Source organism: Pipra filicauda, unplaced genomic scaffold (assembly GCF_003945595.2).
Source record: "Pipra filicauda isolate LSUMZ 115617 unplaced genomic scaffold, ASM394559v2 scaffold188_size1440453_pilon, whole genome shotgun sequence".
NCBI lineage: Eukaryota > Metazoa > Chordata > Aves > Passeriformes > Pipridae > Pipra > Pipra filicauda.
This window is the reverse complement of record NW_024104296.1, coordinates 1114665-1126892: the sequence shown is the minus strand read 5'-3', so window position 1 is coordinate 1126892 and position 12228 is coordinate 1114665.

The following is a 12228-nucleotide window of genomic DNA, read 5'->3' as shown; positions in this document are numbered from 1 at the left end:
AGGCTTGGGGCCGTTCCAGTGCCCGACCACCTCTGGAGGAAGAACTTAGTCCTAATATCCAACCAAACACCCCTTCCCCACCCAACTCCCCCCTGCTCTTGCATAGAACACAGAATCACAGACTGGTTAGGGTTGGGAGGGACCTCTTAGGACCACCCAGTCCCAACTCCCTGCCAAGGCAGGGTCACCTGGAGCAGGTGACCCGGGAGCGTGTCCAGGGGGGTTTGGAATGTCTCCAGAGAGGGACACTCCACGTTCGCCCTGGGCAGCTGTTCCAGTGCTCGGCCACCCTCAGTGTAAATAAGTTCTCCCTCGTGGGGAGGTGAAACTTCCTGTGTTTCAGTTTATGGTCGTTGCTCATCATCCTGTCGCTGGGCACACTGAAAAGAGCCTGGCACCATCCTCCTGGCACCTGCCTTTGAGATATTTATATGCATTAATGAGATCTCCCCTCAGTCTTCTCAGCCCCAGCTCCCACAGTCTCTCCTCCTAAGAGAGATGCTCCAGACCCCTCATCATCTTTGTGGCTCTCTTCTGGACGTTTAATTCAACTTAAATGCATCAGTCTGGCTGAAATGGGTATTTTCTCATACCAGATAAACTTACAGCATAGTTTAACTCCTTTAATCTTTCAAATATGTCTGTATAAAGTTATAAACATGCACTTTAGGAAAATAAGGTGGGATAAGTTTCAGCCTGCCAAGAGATCCATGCTAACTGGTTGTGCACGTGCCCTTAGGTCACCCCAGTTGTGAGAATAAACATGTTGAATTTCAGCTAAGAATTTTCCTTTAATTTTAACTGGGAATTCAGCACCCAACTTCTGAGCCTGTTAGCTCAGGAATGAAGGCTGAGGGCTTGTACCTTAATTTATCTTTAATACAGTGGGACTAGAAATTCAACAGGTACTGAGAGCCAACACCCCCTCCCCCCAGCAGAACAATAAGAACAGAGAAGCCTTACTGAAATGCAAGTAAAAACATGTTGGAGTTATTGTTGCCAAAATAAATGATAAGACAGAGCACATTCCAGAGGTGATACAGTGGGGGAGAGACATTGACTTGGGCAGCTGTTGCCCAGAGCAGGTTACAAAACACTGATACCTTTCCATTAGAAAGCAAGGCAAAAAAATAAAGAGCTTGGAAAAATGCAAGGATGGTTGTGAGTAGCCAAACCGAGAGGCTTCTGTTGCTGCTGCAGGACAGGCATAAATGGCAAAGGAGAGTTTGGGAAGGGTGGCTGACTGCTGTGTTGCTTTTTTGTGAGTCATTGCTGCCTCCACCAAGCATCCAAGTAGCCTGACTCTCTGAGAGTCCCAAAGCAGAAGAACGAGGAGCTGTGGCATATTAAAGGATGCCATCAGAAGTTTGCTGCTGCCTTTAGTTTGGGGTCCCTACACAGGCTGGTAGTAGATGAACTTAAGAGAGGAGGGCGAATGGTGCTTAACTTGAAGCCAACTCTACATCAAGCATTTTGGTTTGTTCTGTAAAATAAGGGTAAGCAGAGGGATAGAGGCTGGACACAACAAAATAGATCCAGCAAGGCTGAAATTAGTAAGAGCAAATGACTAAACTCTTGTATAAACTGAGCAAGGGCAAGTCCTATGTCTCACTCTTGAGCTCAGACTCATTTTCAGTATGGCTTTTGGGTTGGTTTTCTTTTGTCACTTTGCCACTAAGAATTTATGCTGTTAGTTAATATCAGTAATATGGCTTCCCCTAACTTTCTTAAATTAAGGAACAAGGAAAAATTTTGTATACCTCCTCTCCTGCCCTTGTATTATTAAACTTTTCATACTTATGCTGTGTTAAAGGAACTCCCATTAAAATTCATGGGCAGTAGCCTTTTGATCAGAAGCCAGAAATGGACCTGTTGGATCAAAACCTCCTGTGAGTTTGTAAAAAACTAAGCTCTCCTCATTCATCTGGTGAGTTAATTTATAAGGAAGTGAAATACATTTGTGCATCTTTAATATTCTCAAGAATATGGAATGAAAATAATTAGAATCTGTGCTCGTGTGGCTTTTTTTTGTCATTCCGTGTGAAGGATTCAGAGAGAACATTTGTCTTTCACTCTTCAAAGGTCTGATCATTTGGTAGATGCATCTTTCTGACTGTACCTGAACTTCTCTAACTAGTGAAATGAGATAGTAATCAACTGATTTTCTGCATAATAGAAATCACTAATGGAAACTCAAGACCCTTGTAGAAGTACTTCAAAATGATTTATTGTTTTAAAACTTTATATTTACGTGACATAACAGGCATTTTTCATGAAATATTTATTATCTGCACTTAAAAATTGTACTGGATGGTTAAAGTGTTACTTTTTCTTACTGCAACAGAGAAAGCAAATTCAGGATATGGATGATAAGAAGCAATCTGAGTTTACCAGAGGCCTTTTAAAATTACCCTTCTGATAATCTAGACACAACACTGACTTAGTTTTCATATACAGATAAGCTGAGTAACTTTATTCTGCTTTAATGTGAAACTGACTGTCCTGCTTAGGCCAATTGTGAAGTTTGTTTCTCACCAGGAAGGGTTTTCCCCTCTGTCTGCACGATCCAAAGGACCCTTTGATTCGTATAGCAAGGCAAGGGACAGTGAGGCTTTCTCTCCCGATTGTATTAAAGGGTAGTGGAATCCACTGTTAAGAACAGCAGAATTCCTGTGGTTCACAGCCTCCTTGACCATTTTCCCCTTATCTCTACCTTGTGAATATGTAGAAAGACGAGTGTCCACGACCTTGAGGCCTTTAGCCTTCTTTGCATAAACAATTTCAGGTCTTCTAAAATCTTTCTTTCAGCTCCCTTAAACAGCCAGGCATAAACTATTGGAACTGCAGAGAGATAAAGTACAAAGCTTTTCCCAGTGAAGGTTAGGGATTAACAGAGTTTCTTGAGAAGTGTGGATTAAAGGAGAAAAATAATAACAATTTTGTTCCTTGTAGAGAAATACATCTCTGACTGTACCAGCCAGACACAAAAGAAAAAAACCCAAAAGGTTGTTTTGCTTGTTTTTTAGCTTCAGTGATAATATTTTGCTGTGCAAGGGGTGATTGTGGTACACTGTGTGCTAGGCTGGATCCGTCCATCCGGTGAGGAAACACACCACTTCTCTACTGTCAGGGAGTTGAGAGTTTAGGATGACCCAGATGACACTGACGTAGAGTTTGTGACTTCTATTTCCTCTTTTCCCTCAAAATCTATCCCCAAGTTCATCTGTGGCATTTCAGGTTAAGTGCCTTACTTTTTCTGTTGTCACCTTATCAAACAATATTTTACAGGCACCTACTTAGTTCATTTCAATAATTTGGAGTGGAGATGGATGGGAGAGAGCCAGGATGGGTGAGTGGTTCCTGCTGGCTTTCACATCTGGGGCTGCGAGGGAGAGGCTGGTCCTGGAGCAAGAGAGTCAAGATTGTAATTCCATTGCAAAATGGAATGAGTCATTGCAAAAATGCCTCACAGATTCAGTCACGCCGATAACTCCGTGTCAAAGGCCTTTTTCCACTCCTGGTAGAAAAGTATTTGGTGTTTGGTATCCATAACAGATACATTCTGGAAGAACTCATGCTGTGAGTAAAGCTGTGCATCCTGGAAGTGTGTCTGTTTTCTGCCACGAGAGAAAGGCTTTGAAGAAACCACAAAGTCCTGTGAGATCTCACTGGAAATTAAGTCTTCCTCTGTAACTGGAGGTGTAGCTGGTAGTGAAAACCCAAAGCCAGGCTTCTTTAATTTTCTATGTTTTAAATATATTTTTTTTTTAAACTGAGATTTGAAGAAGTTTAGAAGAGATTTAGGCACATCCTTGCAAATATTTCGCATAAAACATTTGCGTATGACACGTAAGTAGTGACAATGTCAAGAAAGCAACTGCAGAATCTCAATATGAACTTAGGAAACCGTATACAATTGTTTCATAATGAGTTATCATTTTACTGGAAAATCTCAATATGAACTTAGGAACCCTTATTTCATAGTTGCTTCAAATTGTTTCGTAATCAGTTATCATTTTCAAAGTCTCAGATAAAATGCATGGGATAAAAAGCAAAAAATATTTTGTTCTTAGTTGTTTAAACTTAAAGTTTTAGTCAAAGTACAAGCATCCATTCCAAATAATTCACACTCTTTCTTACTAATACCAGTGATGAAAGTGGGTCATTTCAGGAAGGAAGGGTGCCAGGAACAGGCTCTGCTCTGTGGGACCCAGCAACAGGACAAGAGGCAACGGGCAGACTCTGATGCCCAGGAAATTCCCCTGAACATGAGGAAGAACTTCTTTCCTGTTCAGTGACTGGAAGAGATGTGCCCAGAGAGGGTCTGGAGTCTTCCTTGCTGGAGATACTCCAGAACTGTCTGGACACAGTCCTGTGCCATGTGTTCTGGCATGACCCTGCTGGAGCAGGGAGGTGGCACCAGATGACCTGCTGTGGTCCCTTCCAACCTGAACCATTCTGGGATGTGGAAAATGTTATAGTTTTGCTTGGGGAAAAGAAAACACACCTGCCTTTTTATTGTCACAGAACACAAAAAATGGTCTGCATGTCCCTTAATTTTTCATGGTAGCAGTTTTATGCCACTGAACGTGTAGAATATGGTTTACCTCCTTTTCAAGTTAAACTACCATTTAAGACCCTCCTGCTTCAGACAGCAGTACCTGTCCCTGGTTTCAGCATGTGAGCAGTCTCGTGTCTGTAGGACAGGAGCCCAAAGCTTTAATAAACAATAGGCTGTTGGTAGTGACAAGTGCTGCTACTCTGAAAGGTTGCAAAATGCCTGTTTGGAAATTGTGGCTGTAACAAGTGTGATTCATCTAACTATCTTACTCTCTGCATGTGTCAGACCTCTTGGTAAAGATGAGGTTATTTTAGGAGCAGAGGACAGAAGCAGGGCCACAGGCTGTGGCTGCTATCGAGGTTCATGATCTTGTATCAGGTTCTTGAGCACAGGGACCCACGATGTGCCACACCTCCCTTGCTATAATTTGGCACTGTAGCGTGTGTGGTGACCTAGGGCAGACCTTTCTAGATGTCAGATTAAAAATCAAGCCACTGAGGCTCGGGTAGGACTTTTGTAGAAGGCACTGGAAAAGTAATCCTGGCTTTTCTAGTGCATGAGAGAGAAATACAGGCAGCAGTAGAAAACGGTGCATGGCTTGAGATCTGTGTCTGATAGCTGAGAAAACACAGGCCACAGTGTGCTCTCTCATTACTGTGAAGGGCAGGTGCCAGAGCCTATCAAGGGTCACTGATTCTAACTTGTACCCCTTGACTGGGGCTCTGACATGATGCTATTTAGAATAAACCAAATTGTTGCTCTAAACAGAAAAGCTTCCCCTGGTGTGAATTGTTGGCATAAACTGGAGATACCCAGACACTCTCTTGCATTCTTATTCTCTGCTGCGCACTAAGGTGTCCCTGGCTTTCACCTGTATCTCCAGTGGAAGGAATAACTCATTACATCAAGCTTTTAAAACATCCGTGATTCCTTCCAAGTGCTGCTCCCCCAGGGCTGCTCTGGAGCACTTTTACACTGCTGGAGGGGTGAGGAACTACCTGCACAGGTTGAATAGTGTTTCAGTTAAAATGTAAACACTTCTCTGTGTATCAGGTTCCAGTGTGTAGCTCAAACAGACCATCAGCAGAAGGCATCAGGAATTTGGTTTACTCAGAGCTGTGCAGTGCATTCTCAGGCTATTCTTCCCAGCGCTGCCAGGTGGGGAAATGGTCAAGATATTATATTTAATCTGAGATTCGTGGTTCCATTAGGTATTTTACAATTTAAATTTATGATGCAAAGCAGTCTGAACACTCCAGCAGAATCTCAGTCTTATAAATCCTTTCGAATGTATAAGCATAAATATTTTTCACAGCTAACTAGGGACACTGGAGTTATGCAACTGAGCTTTTAGAATGCTGAGAGTTTAACTTTCATTCAGTGTAAGAAAGCAGGAAAAGTAATGTTTAGCAATAAAGAAAGTGGGGATATTTTTCCCCCAGTTTTTTAGTTATGCTGAAGTGTTCCAGGAGATTCTTCCCATTGTTCTCTCATAAAGAAAATTATCTTTCTTTATGCAAAGGCCAAGAACAAAGAAAGAATTATACAAAACAACAATGATAAACAAGCAAACAAAATCATACATGAAAATAAAAAAAAAATGGAAGATGCCTTTTGTTTTTAGCAGTAGTGTTTTATTAGGGTGTGTTATGATACACAAAAAAGCTCCATAAGCTCTATCTTCACTGAAACTTAGCATGACTCAATTAATTAGAGGGCATTCTAGATAAGCTGTGGCAGAGTAACATCCTCCCTGTTTGAGATGGAGAGGGTTTTATTTCTGGGTAACCACACAGCACTTGCAGGTGAAGTTGTTAATTTTTAATTCCGAAAAAGCACGCATCTGAGGAAGCTGACCTAGACAGATATTCCAGCACAGGTTTAATTCACAATGGACTAAGTCAGGCTGACTTTGTTTTCCAGTTTTGCTCTCAAATTCTTTATTTTACAAACACATGAATTTTAAGCTTGCAAACCACTCTGGTTATTAAAGCAGCTATGAATAGCTTTGGGTACGTGGATATGAAGGTAGCTGTTTGTAGGGTTGAGCTTTATATTTTGTTCCATTGATTTATTTTTCTTACTCCTTACCTCCCATGCCCACTCCAATTAGATCTTGAATTCTTTTCACATTTTCTTGGTTATTTTCCTTTTCTCCCTTCAGTTTCTTTTAATTGTCTTGAGAACTGAGGAGGAAATATTGTTGAATAGGAGAAGTTGCAGTATTGAATATTGCTCCTTTGAACCTGTCAGTTCTGCAGATGTCATTTGAGGTCTCTGAGAAAAAAAAGTATTATGGAATTATATCTCAAAATGAACTGTTTATTTTTGTAATTCTAGTGAAGTCATTGACTTTAATGGCCTCTGTGGGATGATAAGTGAGCAAGAATAGGGTTTCTCAACTATTTCTGGTTACAGACTCTTAGTGTCATCATGAGGTCTCCAGTCATTTCCTACTGATCACACCACAGATTGCTTCATAGCTTGAGAAGCCTGTGAAAAACTCACTTCCCCTTTCCTTCAGGATCTCTTTACTTCACAAAATCTTTCCTGCAGACCTGGAACAAGGTTCAACTGTGACAGGTGACAACTGCTGCTTTTGATCTCAGCATATGGGTCATCCCAGCCGGTGTCACAGGATTATTATTCATAGGAAAACTCCTATCAGGACTTTAATTGCCAGTGGTGTTGGGCTGCAGCTTATCTTTGTATGTAAGGAGGGCTTCTAATCATGTCACATCCTTTACATTAGGAAAATCAGCTGACAAGGACTTAAAATGTGTTCCTTGTGGACCCTTCTTTTAAAGTGCAGGTGAGCATTTGTCTCTGAAATTACCAGGAGGTACTTGAGTATCTTCTCAGGCTTTGGAAAGTAATGCCAGTGTCATGCAGTGTTGACATTTTTATTTTTAGTTGTTCTAATATCATAAGAGTGGAGGGCAAAGTGTTGTGGGCAGGCATCCAGCTAGTATATGCAACACATTATGTAATTTATTTTGCTACAGCTGCTACTGAAAAGCATGATAGGATGGGTCTCCTTCCTGTTCTCAGTACTTCAGAGCATTTGGCCAATCACATTTGCTGTTGTCAAATGTAAATCAGCTGGGAAACTGCTGCAAGAGGCTTTATAGAGGTGATGGATGTGGTCTGGGGAGTTGAAATTTATCTGCTTTGATTCTTTTGCTCTCTGTGCTTACCTGGACATTTAATCACTTCAGTGATGGAATGAGAGAAGCATAGATCATCAAGACCTGCTTGAGGCAAATCAATCTGTATCTTCAAGAGTGAGAGCAAGAAAAAAGGTTTCTACCTTCAATCTGTGACTTTCAGGCATTGTAAAATGGAAACAACTCCCTTCTTTCTTGAAAAAAATATTAGAGTTTAGGAAATAGCACAGGAAAGAAATACATCATATATGGGACTGCTCTTTAGAAGAGGTAAAAGAAATGTAAAAGCTAAGATGAGGTAGGCCACAGCAAGTTTGAGCTGATTGCCAAGTCTTCTTTAGTGAGTGCCTAGACAAGGCTGTATTTACATTAAATCCAGAAGCAAAGCAAGATTTTCAGTATGAGCAGATTGCTGAATGTGCTTTCCCTTTTCCACATGATACTATTAGGGGCAAGGTAACATTCTTTCATCAAAGACAAGATGTGGTGAGTAAAGTAAAGGAGCACTATGTTTTATATCTTACAACTATTCTCATGTGTTTCTTCCTGTGGCTCACGCTGCCTTGAAATGATGGACACACACTTCTTCAACTCCTCATATCACCATTAATTAAATGATTAATTAAACCCTCCTGGAGAAATCTGGGCCAGTACGTGCCCTGTGGTATCAGTCAGGAAGGCTTGTTTCCACAGGAGAGTTTTCAGAGAGTAAGGTATGTTTTTAAAGCCATGGCTTTGTATTTCTTCCCATCTCAACCTCAGCTTGTTAAACTTAAAATATTTCTTTAAAAGCACAGCTATTATGCTACTTATGTCAATACACCTTGTGAAACTTTCTTGTTGTGGAGCAAAACCATAGGTCTTAGGATTGCTTGGTGAGCCCCAGGTGAACTTCAATTTGCTGGCCACTGACAACTGCAGCTTCTCTGACCTGGTGCCAAAACCTCAGATGAAACTTGTGGATCGAAACAAGAATCAAGACAGGGCATCATTGAAAATCATCTCTTCCATACCTATCAAGTCATGAAGTAAGGATTGAAAGCCTCCTTAGAAATGGTGGTTGGTATGTGTATTTCTGGGTATTCTTCATGTTTGCACAGAGGCAGTGTTAGAATCTCTAAATTGTAAGTCTTGTTAATGTAATGTTTTCTGAAATGAGTCTCCACCTGAGAAGCTAAAGAGGTTGTAAATAAGCATCACCATATTATTTTGGTTTTGTTTTGTTTTGTTTTTTCAGACACAATTAAAATCCCTTGGTTTTGATTTAAGATGTAATCTTATTTATCTCACTATTACATTTGAAATTATATTTGTACCGTGCATAGCCATAACTTCAGATATTACTGCTCTGAAGTTGTGTTGGATCTATAGCTTTGGTTGGTCAGTTTTTCTCCAGCTCATGACCTCAGGTCAGGGTGACAGGGGACTTGAGTTGATCAAGCAGGCTTGTGGCTTTCAGGCTTTAAAGCACTGTTGAGTTCTTTAGAAAGCGTCTTGTGGCAGGGAAGTGTGAAGGAACACTTGAGTTTATCTCTAGATTGCTGCAAGGGAGCCTTACAGCAAGCAGTGAGGATCTCCTAAAAAGTTGTAACCTCTTTTAGGATTTTGAAGTTGAGCACTCCAAAGCCAAAATGTATAAGGACTTGGCTCTGGAGAAGCCTTGTTAGAAGGCAATTGATTCTAACTCCAAACTGAAGGGGAAAGATGTTAATAGTGAGCATAACTGAAGTAGGAGGTAATTATGTTCTCTTCAGAAATCTTTTGAGATACCTGAAGGCATGTTTTCTCAGGGCTAGACTGGGTGTTCTTATTTCCTTAAAGGATTATAGCTGCTCAATAAACCTATGAAGACTCCTCCTGGAGGAAGGAGGAGCAGTCTCTCCAGATGATAAGGGAGGATAAGGGATTGAAGTAAAGTAGACCCAAACCTGGATAACCTAGACCTAGAAAAAAAATAATAGAAGCAGTAGACCTTTTTGAGTGTCTTGGGGAAAAAAAGGAATAGAGTTTTTAACTTTAACAACCAGTCTTCAAATGCCAGTAGGCAGAGGCAGACTCAGAGGTGTGTCTCAAAACTGGCATGTGAGTCTAGTCCACTGATGGCTCTAAAACTTCAAGAAATGCCAAGCAATAAATCACTTTCCTAACAGAATATTATGGTCTTGCTTGTCTGTGGGCATTGTATGGTTCCTTGCTAGCTACAATGACACTGAGTTTGATTTATAGCATGCCCGCTTATTCCTAAAAATTTCAAATAACCTATTGTATATCTGAACCTGAACACAAGTGTACACGAAATGAGCCTCAGTTCTGCCTGTCCAGGTATGGTCTCTAATGTGCTATAAAATCTGACATGTCTTGTTAATATTAAGTGTAGATACCAATCTTGTAGTTTAGCAATTTTTGAATTATTTCATTTGTACCTTCCATTACTTGCATACAAACTTGTTGCCATGAAGCTGTCCAGTGTTTGGTATGACTCATCATGGAAAACTGAGGAAATGTTTGGCTGGAATTGCTAACCTGTCAGTTATATACAGAGCAAGAAGTGATTTGTTTTGTTCAGTCTCAGAGTTTGGTGTTAACTTAAGCTGTAGTTCTCAGATGTCCTCATTGTCCTTCACTCAGAGGGCTTTGCCATCATTAAAAAGTAAGAGTCTTTTAAAAATACTCAGCAGTGAGTTAGGTGTGTGGATATCTCTATTTTTAAGTCTCTATACGAAGTGCTTAACTTAAATTGCTAAGCTTGAAGATTTTGCCAAGTATCTTTATTATTCCAAAGCAAGTCATGAAAAATTATCAGAAAGAGGTGTTTGAAAGGTATCTTTTGAAATTAAAAAAATACCCCCTGTGGATATGGCTTGAGGTTGCAGTTTAGGGCATAACAAGTGTCACTCAGCCTCTAAGAGGCAGCACTCAGGCCAAGGTCCATCTGATTGTTGATCCATTTGATTGTTTTATTTCTCTAAATCTATTTTTCTTAAACTTTGTTGCATACTTGCTTACCTTGAATTCTTTTGCTTCCTCAGGACTCATGCTTCTCTCGAATCATCTCTGACGTGAGCACTGTCATTTCCTGAACATTTTGCTCTCAATCCTTTACATGGAAAGGATGAGAGGCACAGTTTTTTCCATGTGGCCTGGGCTCTAACTTCTCATCAGAGCTGCTGCTTTGTCCCTCTTTTTCCCCTGTAAACTTGTGTTCTCCCTGCTTTGCCCTCCTCTTAGCTAAAAACACAGACTTGGTGTTACCACAGCGGGGCTTGAATTGCTTCTTTAACTTTCTGGGTGGAGGAGGGAAGTCTTTTGAAAAGAAAACACGGGAACACTTTGTGCAAAGGGCTGGGTTCATAATTCAGCATTATCCTGGAGCACACTAGGATAGTCATCAAGTATGTGATATTGAAGATTTGCCAGATACCAGAGCTCTGGAGGACTGGAATATATTCTTCAGAAGGCTCTGGGAGCTGAGTACACAGCTATTCTTCTCTGACCACAGAACTAACAACTGTGTGAAAGCTGGGTTTTCCACTGCTCAGCTGCCACTTGGTAGCAAAACTTTTAGGAAAGTCCCACATGCTCTTTGAGTACCTGGATTAGAAATGCATATTTCAAAAAGTCTCCACTTGTAGTTCAAGGCCATTAGTTTTAGCGTCTAAATATGTGTTGTCCAAGTGCTTGATCCTACGGAGGCTTCATGGAATGTGGGCTCAAACCTGAGGTTAGATAATACAAAAATAAAGCTAAAAGCCCCACAGCAATGATATGATATTTGTGTTGGATATTATTACTAGAATTTTTGCCATTTAATATGTTCTAGTCCTTTTGAAGTCTGTGGCCATGCACCTGAGAGGGGGAAGCTTGAGATACCAGGTCAGGAAACTGAGAATACTTCAGTCCTCAGACATTTATCTATATCTACCTATACATGTATACATATACATAGATATATAGATGTAAATAATTTCACAAAATACCTTCTGTGTGTAACATTCCCCACTCCAAGGAAACTGTGGAAATTTACAGCTGAATTGAGATTCCTGATTTTGTAGGTAATTGTATCATGTATTTAATAGATATGATAGATATGTGTAGTCTCCATATACAGCTGTTCTGTTTGTTGTGTTTTGGGTTTGGTTTTTCCTTTTCTCAATTTTTTTAAAGTTGGATTGTCAGGAGGTGGGAAAGTTTCTGATTACTCGTGTCGATAAATCTGATGTCTGGTTTGGGATGAAGGGGAGGAGAGGAATGTCATTCTCTGCTCTCTGATGATTTACTTTTTGTATCTGGGACTAAAGCCAATATTTCTTTTCTCCTATTATATTTCATTTCTAGGACTGAATCCAGAAGTGACAGCCTTCCCATTAGTGTGATTTGTGGTTGGTTTGTTTTCATTTCAAGGGCTCCTCAGCACAGACAGCAGCAGCCCAGTAGGTATTTTTTCTGCTGGATGCAAATCCAGGTGTGTTCTTATCATTTTAGATCTCCATACTTTGAAGT